The 13918-nt window shown below is 35.0% G+C and overlaps 1 protein-coding gene across 3 annotated transcripts in view; it reads right to left on the reverse strand.

Annotated features, from left to right (window-relative positions):
• FTO (FTO alpha-ketoglutarate dependent dioxygenase) overlaps positions 1-13918 on the reverse strand; it is a 224400-nt gene that overhangs the window by 198675 nt on the left and 11807 nt on the right. The gene's annotated exons all lie outside the window — the stretch shown is intronic.

The following is a 13918-nucleotide window of genomic DNA, read 5'->3' on the forward strand; positions in this document are numbered from 1 at the left end:
ACCTTTAACATGGATATGAGAATTGTTCCTCTAGAACAAAGTACAGTGATCTGCACCAAACCTCACGAAGCACTAGAACAGGCTCCTGAAGCCTGCCATCGGTAAAAGATACTGTACTCTGATTTCTGTAGCTCCTCATTCCATTTCTCTTTTTACGTTCTTTAAGCTGACAAGTGTTCTGTGCTTACAAGTTTTCAATAGCCTATTACAAAACTACTGGAATTGGTTTGCATTACACACCACGGGGATTAAAAAGGAGTTAATATATATCTATTCAGAACTATCGTGCAGAAAATAGCAGTGTTGTACAGGGCTTAGGCTGTGACCCGCTTAACTTTATTCATAGAATGCACAATCCATCACGTACAAAAACACAGAGGAAAATGCGAGGTGTTGGTAAGTACCGCTGTTAGCGAGAAATTCAGCTAATTATTACACCAAATAAGCACAGTCAACAGGCCAGAGCTGTGAGAGGGCATGTTTCAGGGCATTAAATGGCTGCCTGGGATGGAGATGAATATATTACACCGTGCCCTTTGGCAGTAAAACAATTTCCCCGACGCGGGGCAGCGCGGGAGCGGCGGGGCCGCAGCGCCCCCCGGTGGCCGGCGCGGCTCGGCAGGCGCGGCTCGCCCGGGAACCGAGCCCGGCGGGGCCCGGACACGCTCGGGGCTGCCCCACGGCCACCTCCAACAGCGGGCAACGCTCTACACACGGCTTACTGCAGCCTGCTCACTGCACAAGCCACCATGCCTGCAGGGAAAAAAATAAAAAAATATGTGTATGTATATATGTGTGTGTGTGTATATATATACACACACACATATGTGTGTGTGTGTGTGTATGTGTATATATCTGTATATAGATGTGTGTATATATATGTATATATATACATATATATGTATACACATCTGTATACATATACATATATATGTATACACATCTGTATACATATATATGTATATATTTGCGTATATACATGTGTGTATACTTATATTTATACATATTTATATAATACGTATATATGTATATTTATGTATACATATATTTATATATATTTTTATATATAATATATACATTTTATATACATATATATTTCTTATCTGTATATATATCTCTAGTTATATAGATCAATATATATAATTATATATGTAGCATATATTATACATTATATTAAATAGGTATTATATGGATGTATAGATATTGTAGATTATATTTATAATATCCATATGATACATCTATATATATCTATATATTTATATATTACATATATATTTTAATATGCAATACATATTACATCTATGTAATATATATTTATATTATATAAAATATGCATTATATCTATATTAATTTCATCACATATACATTACATAATTAATTATATTAATTCTTATAATTATATAATTAACAGCAAAAAACAAGTGTAAGCCCCTGTGTACCACAGAAATGAACAAAAAAGTCCCAAGTCTGACAGTCACTGAAGTATTACTGTTCAAGCTTTTAAGAACCTGTTGTTTTATGGTTTTTACAAGAATACTTATTTCTAACACAGAGGCTGTGTTAGAGAGAAAATGGATTTAAACTAGAGTAACTCCTGACCAGCACATTAGAAGTTTTAATCCAAAAAGATCCCAAACTAGTCATTGCCTTGAAAGACACATTTAGATCCTCTACTCCAAAACAGGTACTGTTTCTTAAAGATTCTAAGATGTGCTTCCCTCTGAAAGCCAGGGGCATGATCCAGTACTAGATTCCACATTCAATCTGAAATTTAAATGCTGCTTAATTTCCAATTCTTGATATTTAAGAAACAAGCAAGGAATATGGTTCAAGTTTTAGACAGTGAAATGAGCCCACTTGGGTTTATCTTCAGTGCAGTCCCCACTCATCTCAGCTCACATCCACTGGCATCAAGTTATCAACATTCTAGCTCTGTAGCCCACATCAATTTTACAGCCACAGAGGAACCCTCTTCAGAAGAGTTATCACCTGCAAAAGTTTTTCCCTCAAAGAAAAACTCCTCCAAGAAGAGAACACATCACATTAAATTTCTGTCACATTCCTTTTGCAAAGCTTATCGTTCACATGTTTGTAGGAACATAACGTTTTTTTCCCTCTTACAATATACCAGCCCTTTCTTCCACAGGATTAAGAATCTTTCCTTAAAAGCTGTGAAAATGCATTTGCCCTTACAGCTCAAGAAACACTTGACTGACCAAAGCTCAACTGGTCATGTGCCTTAGATATTCAGTTATTCACATTCTCAAATGATGCAGATTACTCATGGACACTGATTGGATACCCACACCGAAGTCAGTGCTCAGAAATTGCTAAGCATCTTTTCAACAAGTTTCCCTTAACCACTCCCAAAGAACTATCTTTGTCATAAAATACTGAAACAAAATAAAAACCAACCTTACTGATGATTTAAAGCAACAAATTCAAGAATTGTGGTCCGTGTTCTCATTGCTGTGACAAGAATATATGAAAAAGTGGCTTGATAGCACTCAATTTTAGTTAATTTTCAATATTTATTTGTTTTAATGACATGACAGGACAGATCATTAAATCCAAGCAGGCTCACCATAGTAATACAAGCTTCACACAGTATTTAAAAAATTGAGTTTACCATCACCATTGTTTTCTTCCTTTCTTTCCTGTAAGTGAAAGGTTTTCAAAATGCATTCAGAAGGATAAAATTCTCTAACAAAATTCATATGTTCCTCAGTATAAAAATTGTTATCCTGTGCTTCTGATAAAGTAATTTCCCTTTAAAATTATGTGTGAATCAAGCATTACCTATTTTAACAAGTCCAGGGCAAGGAATACCAACTATTCTACAATCATAATTTGCAGGTTCCTTCAAAGAACAAAACAAGGGACATTAACACCCCAGCAGTTCAAGAATTCTGGAGTCAGTAAAATGGATTTACTCCTATGAAACTGCTCAGCAGTGGAGAGGGCAGGACTTCTTGCTTTCATCAACTCTTTCAGGCACAGCCACAGTACAGGTAAAGCAAAGTAGAGTGAATCTCGGCTTTTGGTAACAGTTTAAAATCTACTTTGGTTAATAATAAGCATTTATTGATTATCCAATTATTAATTGTTATTTCTGAACTCAGTAATTGTTTTTGCATTATGGTAGTTATGGAGTGATATTGGTACCTGGAGATTACACCAATAGAGTCTTGAAAATTGTCTTGTGTGACAGTAGATCATATCTGTCTTACAGAGAAACACTGCTAGTTATTAATAAAAAAGTTGTCCTATAGAAAGGTGTACTATATCACACTGGGGTTTACCCACCTTACTGCAGAGACAGTCTTTTTTCTGCTGTCAAAATGCTTTTGCTATATGTAAATATTTAATGTTATTACCATCATTCACTCAGTGCTTGTATTGTCGGTTCAAGCATCTATTACTGTCTGCTGGATATACTCGAGGACAGCACTTACTCATGTCTGCTGCTCAGTCACACTCAGGCCCCACTTCTCAAAGATTTTTCTAAGTTCCATCATTTATTAAACACTGCACAAAGGCCTGTAGTGTTTGCAGGATTTTACTTGTGCAAGTATAAGCACTGAATGCATCCAAAAGGCTAAAGCAGTTTATACTACACCAAGACTGAACTCTTATGCAAGGTTCTGTAAGCAATTTAAATTATAGAAATAAATTCTACATTTCCTGAACTCTCATGTAAGAACCACAGATCTTAACAGTGTATTTTCGTTAATTTAATTTTCTGAAAGGAAATAAACATCTGTGGTCAGTTTCACACCTAGTTGTAGCTACATGCAGCACAATTATTTTTTGTATTTACCTAAATTCATAGCACTGCATGTAATATGTATATATATCACACATATAATACAAGATTTCATCACCAATATTACCCCTTGATATATCTCCTAGTAAAATACCATGGAAATCAGCTTTCTAAGTCACAGAAGTCCTGTTAAGACAGACAAAAAGAACCACCAGAGTCCTCAAGCAGGACAGTCTTTCTAGTGGTTTGAAAAAAGGATTTGTTTCAAATCTCAGTTTTAGTTTAGACAAAATATTTTTTTTAATTTTATTTTTGTTTGTTTCATTTTGTTAGGAAACAGGAAGCATCGCAAACAGACCATCCTGAAAAGTACAAGACTGCATAATTATTCCTTTTATCCCAGTGGACCCTGACACTTTATATGACAAGATCTAACTGTTCATCAATGAGGGTAAAAGAAAATGAAAATGTTGAATTCAAAAGATCTGCCTTTCAGTTAACATTCTTAATGTAAATTAGGGTTAAATGTGAATGAAATTAATATTTAATCACTTCAAAAACTTCTATTCCTTTCTTCTCTTTAAACACTAAAACTTAATTATAAAATAATGTAAAACAAGTGTAAATTTAAAAGAATCATTTTGAAGATTTGCATTAATAGTTCAAAACCTATTGACACGAATGAAAAGAAGGGGAATCCCAACATTATGTTGCTCTAAAGCACAGTGTGATTCTATTCCTTGCCAAGAGACAGCAGAAGGCCAGGCACAGGGGAGTGCTGTGGGAGGGAGGAAGGGAGAGAGCGGGATGGAGAAGCATTGCAGGAGCAGCAAAGCAAGGCTGACCTCTGCTAAAAAGCCAAGTGCAGCTACAGGAGCTACAGGGATGTGCTGAGCAGAAGGAAAGGAAACCCAGTGTTCAAACTGCTACAGCAGGGCCTCAGTAGATTGCTTCACCTATCACCATGGAATAAAAAGTTCCTATCATATAGGGGCACAATCTAATATTTAGTTAAGATGCAGCATGATCCAATCCAAACCAATCTAAAATCGGGGGAAAAAACCTTCTGACATCAGCACAATACCTCTTCAAAGTATTGCAGCTCTTATGCAGTCTAACCTGCAGCCTTCCTAAACTTTCATTCACAAGGTGAATGGGCCTTACAGTTTTTCACAGTGGTTACTGTCACACAGTCTATATATACAGTTTAAAAAAAAAGATATAAAAGCTCAGACTTTGATAATCTGTGTCTCCATGAAAGATAATCTGGCTGTAAAGAACAACGGAGGCTCATTCCACCACTCTTCTCTATGCAAACTTTGAACTAAGCTCAGGTAAGAAGTTGTTTCCACAGAAAGTAATGAAATTCAAAATCCCTGATGTGTTTCCCATTCCTTTCTTGAACATAACCGAAGCACTTTGTCCCTTGCAAGCAACACACATAACTGAAAGACGAGAGTGAGATTAATGGCAGGCACCAGTCACACAGGGTAAGAATTTGAATGTTGAAAACCCAAAACCAAGAACTTCTTTTAAATCAGCTTTGGACTATGCTGAGTTGACAACTTTACCTTTGTCACACCCTAAAACCTCCCCAGGTATCTGCTAAACTTCTTTTGACTCAAATTCTCTTAAAGTTTTAACCTATCTCAAAAAAAAAAATTGGCTTATATGAGAAAGTGCGTAAAATTTTTCATAAAATTGGTTATGTATGTCATGTAATGAATCCCAGCATTAACAACATTCAACAAAAATCCAGCAGGATCATTTTTAAAGCATAACACTAATGGACACCACTGCTCAATCTCATTAACATAAGGCAACTTTGCCTTCTAAAGGGAAAAATTAAACCCAGTTGGGTATTATGGTTAACTGTTCCAAATACAGACAAGTTCTCCCTGGAACAAGCACAGGTGGTCATTTCATTTCTGTCCCACTCGAGTCAAAGATATGAGAGAGAGAGATGTTTATAGCAAACAACATCAAAATTAGAGGAAATTAATCATCTGCAAAGTATTTTTCTCAGTAGAAAGAACTCACCACTCTGCCAAAATTATAAAGGCTTATTAAACTTGAGTATCACATTGCTTGTGCTTTGTTAAATCCCCTTTCCTAGTTATTTAGCTTCTTCTACTTGAATTTTAAAGGAAAGAAAATGGTCTTATTTTCCCCTCAAATAATGTTTTCTCACCCCTTTCTGCAATTGTATTCTTTACATGGACTTTGTTGACTGTACTCTACCACACATTTTAAAACCTGAATCCCAATCAGGGCTACCCTCATTAAAAATGTGACCTTTCACCTTCAATGAAGCACTGCTAACATAAATTACATTTTGTTGTAGCCCAAAGGTGATAGAGATGAGAGAAGGATAAACAAGGTATAATACAGAAGCCAGTTGGGTCAGCCTTTCATTACAGCCCTTTCAAAAGCTATTAATCTTGCTTGTAGTCAGTAGGCTGAAAATAACTTCTTCTACCCTACACTATACTCAAAAGTAGCCGTAAGGACAGGTCATCCAAGATGCAAATAATTGCTGGTCCTCAGAAAACCCCTTCAGTTGGTATTGGGTGAATATCCTTCAAATCTCACTGATCAGAGGAAATTCAACAATATCAATATGGCCAAAATATACCACAAAAAAACAGATATTAATTAATAATGTTGAATTCAAAGCAGCTATAAAATAGTTCTTTAGATTTTAAAATGTGAATAGAAAATACTATTAATGTTCAGCTTAATTTGTGTTTCAAGTTCACATTAAAAATAACAGAAAAAAATGAAAATTAGGCATTACTATATTTCAAAGAACATGGCACAAGCCAAGTACAAGCCAGTCCCTAAGAAATACCATGACAGATTTTAGTAGTAAGCAACAATGATTTTGTCTACCTGGATCCTTCTTTTGGTACTTCATGGCCAATTACAGTAAAAGTTGCTCAACAGGATACACACATAAGAAAATTCCTGTCACAGAGCAGATGCAAATTTAATTACTTTAAGTTAAACCTTCCATCTTGTCTAGAGGTCCTTCAAAAATGCAACTGTAAACAAGCACTACATCGCAATCAGGTGTCAAGGGCTTATTTGATCTCTTACAAAATATGTCACAAATCACTGGCAGAAAGTGGGTCGAGAGGGAGAACAAAGGAAAAAACTGTCAATGGACTAGGTAGCTCATGTGAGCGTGCCTATTAGTGCACTGGATCTTTCTGCTCCTGTCTAATGCTGTCCATATAAAACCTTCTTAGTTTGACAGTGTTCTGTTATCCTGCATTTGATGTAATTTTTCAGTCGTAAGCAAAAAAGAAAAAAAAAAAAAAAAATCTGTGAAAAGAACTGATGGAGTAACCAGAGAAAACATTGAAGGTACCAAAACTATTTATTCTGCTAAAATATCAATTTTGTGCTATTTTTCCTGTGTGATATATTACAGAACTTCTAGAAAGCTCTGCATTTTTGAGAAAATAATCACATACAAGATGGAAGCAAATTACTTTACATTGCAATAGAATTATAGATGGCCCCAAATAAGTAACACATAACACATTCTTGTAAGGAAGAAAAATCACAACACTGTACAACTGGTCAGAAGAAAAGCATGTGTATGCAAGGCACACATTTTACCTTCTCTGAAACACCAAGTATTTTTTGAGAACTAGTGTTAAAATACCAGACAGCTCTCTGCAGTCCTCTGGTGGTCCTGCATTGGACAAGGCCTCACTGCTTACTATAGAGGCTGCTATTTTTGCTATTTAATCGGAGTTGCATGCCATATCTACCATATAGGTAAATTCAGTTAATTCTTCAATATACATGTCTCATATACATTTCCTTTCTACTGAGCAAAGAAACCAAATTGTTAGTTTTACAGCCCAGTTCTCCTTATTAGCAGAATAGCCCCCATTAAGAACAAAGTTGAGCAGCTGACACACTTATTATAAAAATAAAAATTTCCTCTTGGTTCAAATCCCACCCCCACAAAAGAAGAGCTTTAAATCGAAACTATTTTATTTATATATGAGATAACAGACTAGTTGCAATCACTTTACTTAGAACTGACTTTTTTTAATCCCCCAGACGACTCTAACATTGCATTTACGAACAAAAATGCACTAGATCTATTTATCTCATTCCAATAAAATTTAAATAGTGCAACACATTATTCATCTATCCATATTATAAACTGTTGTGTACATTAAGTGGATAATATTATTAACACTAATGTTTCTGCAGGCTATTCATTAAATAAATGGTAGACATAGTAATTCCATCTATTACACATGGAGCTCAATAACAGCTGTAAATGAGAAAATTGCAATAGACATACTGAGTAATAATCAGAACTAAAACGACAACTGTAACAATATATCCATTGTGTAAATGTTCTGATTATAGAGACATAGACTAATCTGTAATTTTTCATCATTGATAAACATTGGTAACCAGCCAGGATTTAAATTATATTTTTTCCAGTTACTAAAATACAGCTACAAAATCTACTTGATTTATTAATTTAATGAGATACAAGTGTTTTGTTTCCTATGATACAGAAATATGTGCAGCATGACATCAAATCACCATATCTGCCTAAAAACTACAGCTAGCAAAATGCACTATACCTTTCCAGCTACGTAGATACAAACATGACATACAGAGTTTTTCCAGCATAGTGTCATAAAGCTACACTGCTTGTCAGCAGAAGTTCTCTAAGGCTTCTTGTTAACATTTACAGGCACCGCGTAATCCCAGTTTAGAGCCTGCAAGAGCAACTGCTCATGTCAGAAAAGATAGCGAGGTAACTTTGTAGTTTGAGAGCTTTGGTGATCCTAGTTAAAAATCTTAACATTTTTACTACTACTGTTTATCAATAATCCTAGAAATTATCTGTAGAAACATAAAAAAAAAAGTGTGGCATGCTACAAACACAACTGACTAACACTGTAAGGTTACCCAAGAGAAGTCTGGATCACTCCTAAGAATGAATGAAACCAAGGACCTACTATTTGGGATATGAGGCACTACATCACCTGATACAAAATTGCTTCACTCAAACATCTAGCATGATTTTCTGCAAACAGTGCAATTCATTAACAGGAAAAGACTCAATAACCCAAGGGTTATTAGATAAAAGCTCCTTAAGAAAATCCCAGCTTTCTTCTATTTTCTGCCACTCTACCAAGAGTCACAAACTTGCCAGCACGTGATGGAAGAGGTTGAGGTGTGGTCCACCTTCCTGATACTGACCAGATGGGGAAGATGGTACCTTGGCATAAAGCCAAAGGAGAAAGAAATCTGTGGGGACCTGGAGAGGGACAAACATATTTGACAAGAGCAAGACAAGATCTCTCCCCCAGACATCATCCATAGGGATCCTCCATTCCCCTTTGCTTATATTGTCACTGCATATGCATAGACGACTGAATATATTATGCACAGGAATTAATCACACCACTGGCACTGTCAAGAAGTCACTGAGCTTTTATTACACGTGCAAACCTCTGCCATTTTGCACACACAGATGAAATTTGGAATTCTCAAAGAACTTCAAAACTAAATTAGAAACAAAAGGTTAGTCCCAGGACCACATAAGGAGAGAAGATTCCATATGCAAAGGAGATTTTCTAAGAATAATAAAACCAATCTAAGCAGTTCAGACTATTTCAGCAAGGTACCTCTCTAAAGGACCCAATGGCCAAGGTCCAGCAGGTACTTATGCATGAGCAGGTCACATATTCTTCACAACTATTTGTTTGGCTTTTTTTTCATTTTTATTACTAGTAGCTATGCTAACATTCCATGCTTTGAAAAAAAACCCTCCATTTTTTTCCTCACTATCAATTAATTACTCTCCCCCACTACTCCTCACAAAACAAGAATTAGCAGATGCCCAAGTGAAAAATAACTTGGCTTGAAAAAAAATTTGATGTACTTACATTGCCAAACAGCCTCTCTTAAACAGCAAACCAACCACACATGTAAATTCACTTATATATACAGTACACAACAGTCACTCATTACATTTCAAATAAATGCTAGAATATTACACAGGAATCCACTAGATGTCTGGCTTTGTAACTCACTTTTTATTGATTTTCATTCAAATCTGTGTTAATTTTCTCCTTATCTAATCTTTCTCCCAAAATATCACATTGCCTTAATATTTTATCATCTTTCAGCACATCTCTCCTCCTTCAGTTATTTTGTTCCTTCACTGGTCATTGCCCAGCTTCACTACTGATTTAACTCCATAATTTTTCTGTAGGAACTTTATAATATCCTTGGAATAAAAATATTTACAAGAAAACAACAGCAAATCCCCCACTAATTATGAAACAAACAAAAAAGATGAAAAATAAATGGGCTTGTTAATGCAAATTTCTAAACACTTTTTAATCACAAACACAGGTAAAATCATGGGCGGTTAAGTATAAGCCATTATAATATTGAATTCTGTAAACACTAAAATTGAAAGAGGGAAGTTCTGTAAAGCAGTAAGCTTTTACTTTATAACTAGCTACTAGCCTAATAAAAATTTCTAAACAATTGGGAAATACAATGTTAATTATTTATGCTTGAGAAGAATATAACGTCAGAATTTTCAGGATCTAACAAGACACACTTCACTGACCTGATTTAAATAACTTAATATTGATTTTCTAAATTTCATCTTCTATTGACATTAAACTCAATACCAACAACATATTTCTACCTTTTTCATGCATACTTAGAGCTTTAGGCCAAAAATAACTTTCTGAGCTTGACCTGCAAAGAGCCAAACCTAGACCAAAGTTATGGGGTTTACACTTTTTGAGAAAGGCTCCCATGCCTTTTAAAGAAACCTTTTCAGTGTCTCTCATGAATGTTCACTTACGATTTCACTCATTTTGGGTACATTTTGGGCATAGATTTCAGTTTTTAAACAGTGCAAAAACCAGTATCTGTCTGGCAACAGGAAGTCAAACAGAACTCCCTTGGAGTCTCATACTTGTAACACCAAAATTTGTATTTCTGCAAACGGGAGACAAGATTATTATACAAGGAAATCACATATGAGACATCAAAATTTCATTGTCATTGTGCAAAACATGATGAAATGCTGAAGTCCAATCTACTCAAATATTGATGAAGAATGCAACAGAAATCTTTCCTTCATCCTTAAGTCCAGTTTCAGATTAGTAGGAAGTGCACCTTCCTTTACAGAATTGCAAAGAAGTATTAGTTAAAGCTTAAAATACATTTAACTGTTTGAGATGTTCCAGCTCTACAATTTAAATCAACTCTCAAGTTATATATATTTCATCAAAGCAATAGGCAATTACTAACAACAACTTCTAAATTAACTGTTACAAATCATAAGTGCTCTGGAATGCTACCGACTAAAGGTCTTGAATGTGACACCAATTATTTCTAGAATACAATAAATATTGTTACTTTTATCAACTAAGTCCATACTTAAATTCTCTAAGTACCACAGTCAACTGGTACATCAGAATTTCAAGACGTGACTCAAGACATGTCAGCCTTTTGTGTACCAGAAGGCCCTGGACAAGTTGAGAGAGCAGGGTTAAATGCAGAACTTGAACCGTGAGTGTCTAAAGTGGTCAGAAGGAATCTCTTGATACGTATCATACCAAGGGTTCACACAATAAACAATCTCTGCCTTTCTTCATAACCTTCTTTAGTATTGTAAACCAGTTTCTTCTTTCTACCCCTGAGTATATTTTATCAGTAGCTAGAAATGTCAAATATTTCTGTGGTAAACAGAACTATCCTGGCCTTTTTTATTTTCCTACACACCAGTACTAAAGAAGGTGACACTGTAATCTGCCCCAGGCAACTCTATCACCATCCACAGTAGACAGGTCATTTTCCTTTTTATCAAAGAGGACAGTAGGTCATCACATTTTAGTACATGTTGACACCCCTGCTAGTAAAAAGAGATAAGAATTCAGTGCCCTTAAGGTGCCTTAACCTCTATTTTACCTAATACAGATATTTCACAGCTCTTACCTTAAAGCCAGAAGACAGATTTGTTCCCTGAAAGAATGCACTACAAAGGTCTCAACCTTTGTGACAAGCTGATATTTGTATTGCAGAGGGTATAGGTGACAACAAAGCACTTCCCTTAAGGTATCTACCTCTTTTATTTTGGGGAATAGGATTTATTTTGTTCCTGTAACACCACAGAGCATCATGGATGTTTAACCTCTCAAATACATTTATGCAGCTTTTGAACACTTTTGGAAGTTGAAATAAAAAGCACATGGACACCCACCTCCTGCCATCCTGAGAATCCTTTCAGAAGTTTCTTTGCTTGATTAAAACATTTTGCTTTCAGCCAGGATATTCTTAATTCAGAACACAAAACAATATAATGACACTTAATGGCTGTCATCTTTATTCACTGTGCTTTCACTTTCAAATTCTAATGTCTAAAGAAAGTTAGAAAGCACTTTCATAGTGCTTCTTTTATCTTTTAAGGCAATGGGAAAAGACACCAGCTCCTAATAGTTAACAAGAGCTTACTTTTTATTGCATTTTATGTTAATAAACAGGTTTCTCCATATCCTTTTTAAAATAGTGATAAGATAAAAAAAATCTGCAGGGCAAGAGCAAAAACACTGCAAACTCTTATTTATGACACAGACTGGACAGAATTCACAGGAGTACTTCCATTTGGAAAAATATAAAGATATGAACACACTTACAATAAACTGCATAATGATACCTAGTTTCTTCTACACGAGTGCAAAACGTTACTTCAAAAGAGGAAAAAAAACAGCCTCTGGTAAGAGGAGGAACACGTATTCCATACTTCAAGTGAAAAAATAAATTTGTGCTTGAAGAAGACTAAATTTGTGCTTTCTCCCTCAGTAACACAACTAAAAAGAGTATTATTGCCTCCCAGTAGCAATTAAACCTTCATTTGTACAGTGAAAGAAAGAGCAACATTTTTCTGAAATGAAAAATAACATTCCTTTATTTGAAAATGATCGGGTCAGTTTTTCTGTAATTTTGGTAGCATTTTTTTTTTAAACTCTGGAGGCCGAAAAGGAATTCTGAATTCAGAGACCATATAAACCAACAAAATGGCTCATTATTTAAATGATCATTATTTATTTGTCTATTTAAATGTACTTAAATGATTGCATGTTTGCATATTTACACACTTCAAAAATTTAGTTCTTCTTCACAAAAGCATCTTTCATATATATACATTGCTCCAGAGAGGGGAAACTTAAACCAAAACTTACAGCAACTTCATGGGCAGGATAAAGAGTTTACAAGATAAAAGTTTTAACATCTTAATAACAGACCACTTCATTCACCAAAGAATTCTGCACATATATGACACCCATGTACACATATGCACCCAAACAAACACCTGCATGCATGCACGCACTTTATACTCTATTTCAGAGTAGCCACATGTCAACACACTGGCAAAGACTAAAAGAGTTGGGCTATCAAACAGCAACAGCATTTATCATTCAGAGCAAGAGGACCAAAAATGTCTCCATGACACAGTCTAGTATTTTAGATCATTGCTTCTGAACTGATGTCTCTTGCAAATGATACTGTGAGCAGAAAAAATAAAAACTGGGTCAGAAAATACATTGAGGGCAAAATGATTATGAAAATAATACGTTTTTGTTTCTAAGCAATCTAACCAATAACCACTACTATGATTCTACTGTTTTTACTTTATTAGCATGAAGATGTTTTGAAACTTGAAGGGAAAAAAAAATAATTTTATAGCTAGTTTGCAAGATAATGCTACTTTTCTGGTTTGGAAAGAAGTCATTACGAACAAGCTCTAGTGAATCTCTGGTTTTCTTGAGATTATATTTTGTGATGTCATTTTAATATACCATTTCAATTACAAAGGAACTGATAGATTTTGAGAGAAAACAGACAAGTTTTAAATCAAATAAAATAAACTTCAGTTACAGCTAAATGTTGCCCAAGTCAATAGCAAATATTCAACTAAAGTGGGATATGGCATTTCCATGCAGGAAGCAATTCAAAGAATTTGCTAATATATGATAGATTGCATAAGTGATTTACCTATACACCAAGGTTATATTCACAATTAACCCAAGGGTACAATTCCCATTCATTAAATTAAGCACGAGGTTCATCCCAAAT

Source organism: Parus major, chromosome 11 (assembly GCF_001522545.3).
Source record: "Parus major isolate Abel chromosome 11, Parus_major1.1, whole genome shotgun sequence".
Taxonomy (NCBI): domain Eukaryota; kingdom Metazoa; phylum Chordata; class Aves; order Passeriformes; family Paridae; genus Parus; species Parus major.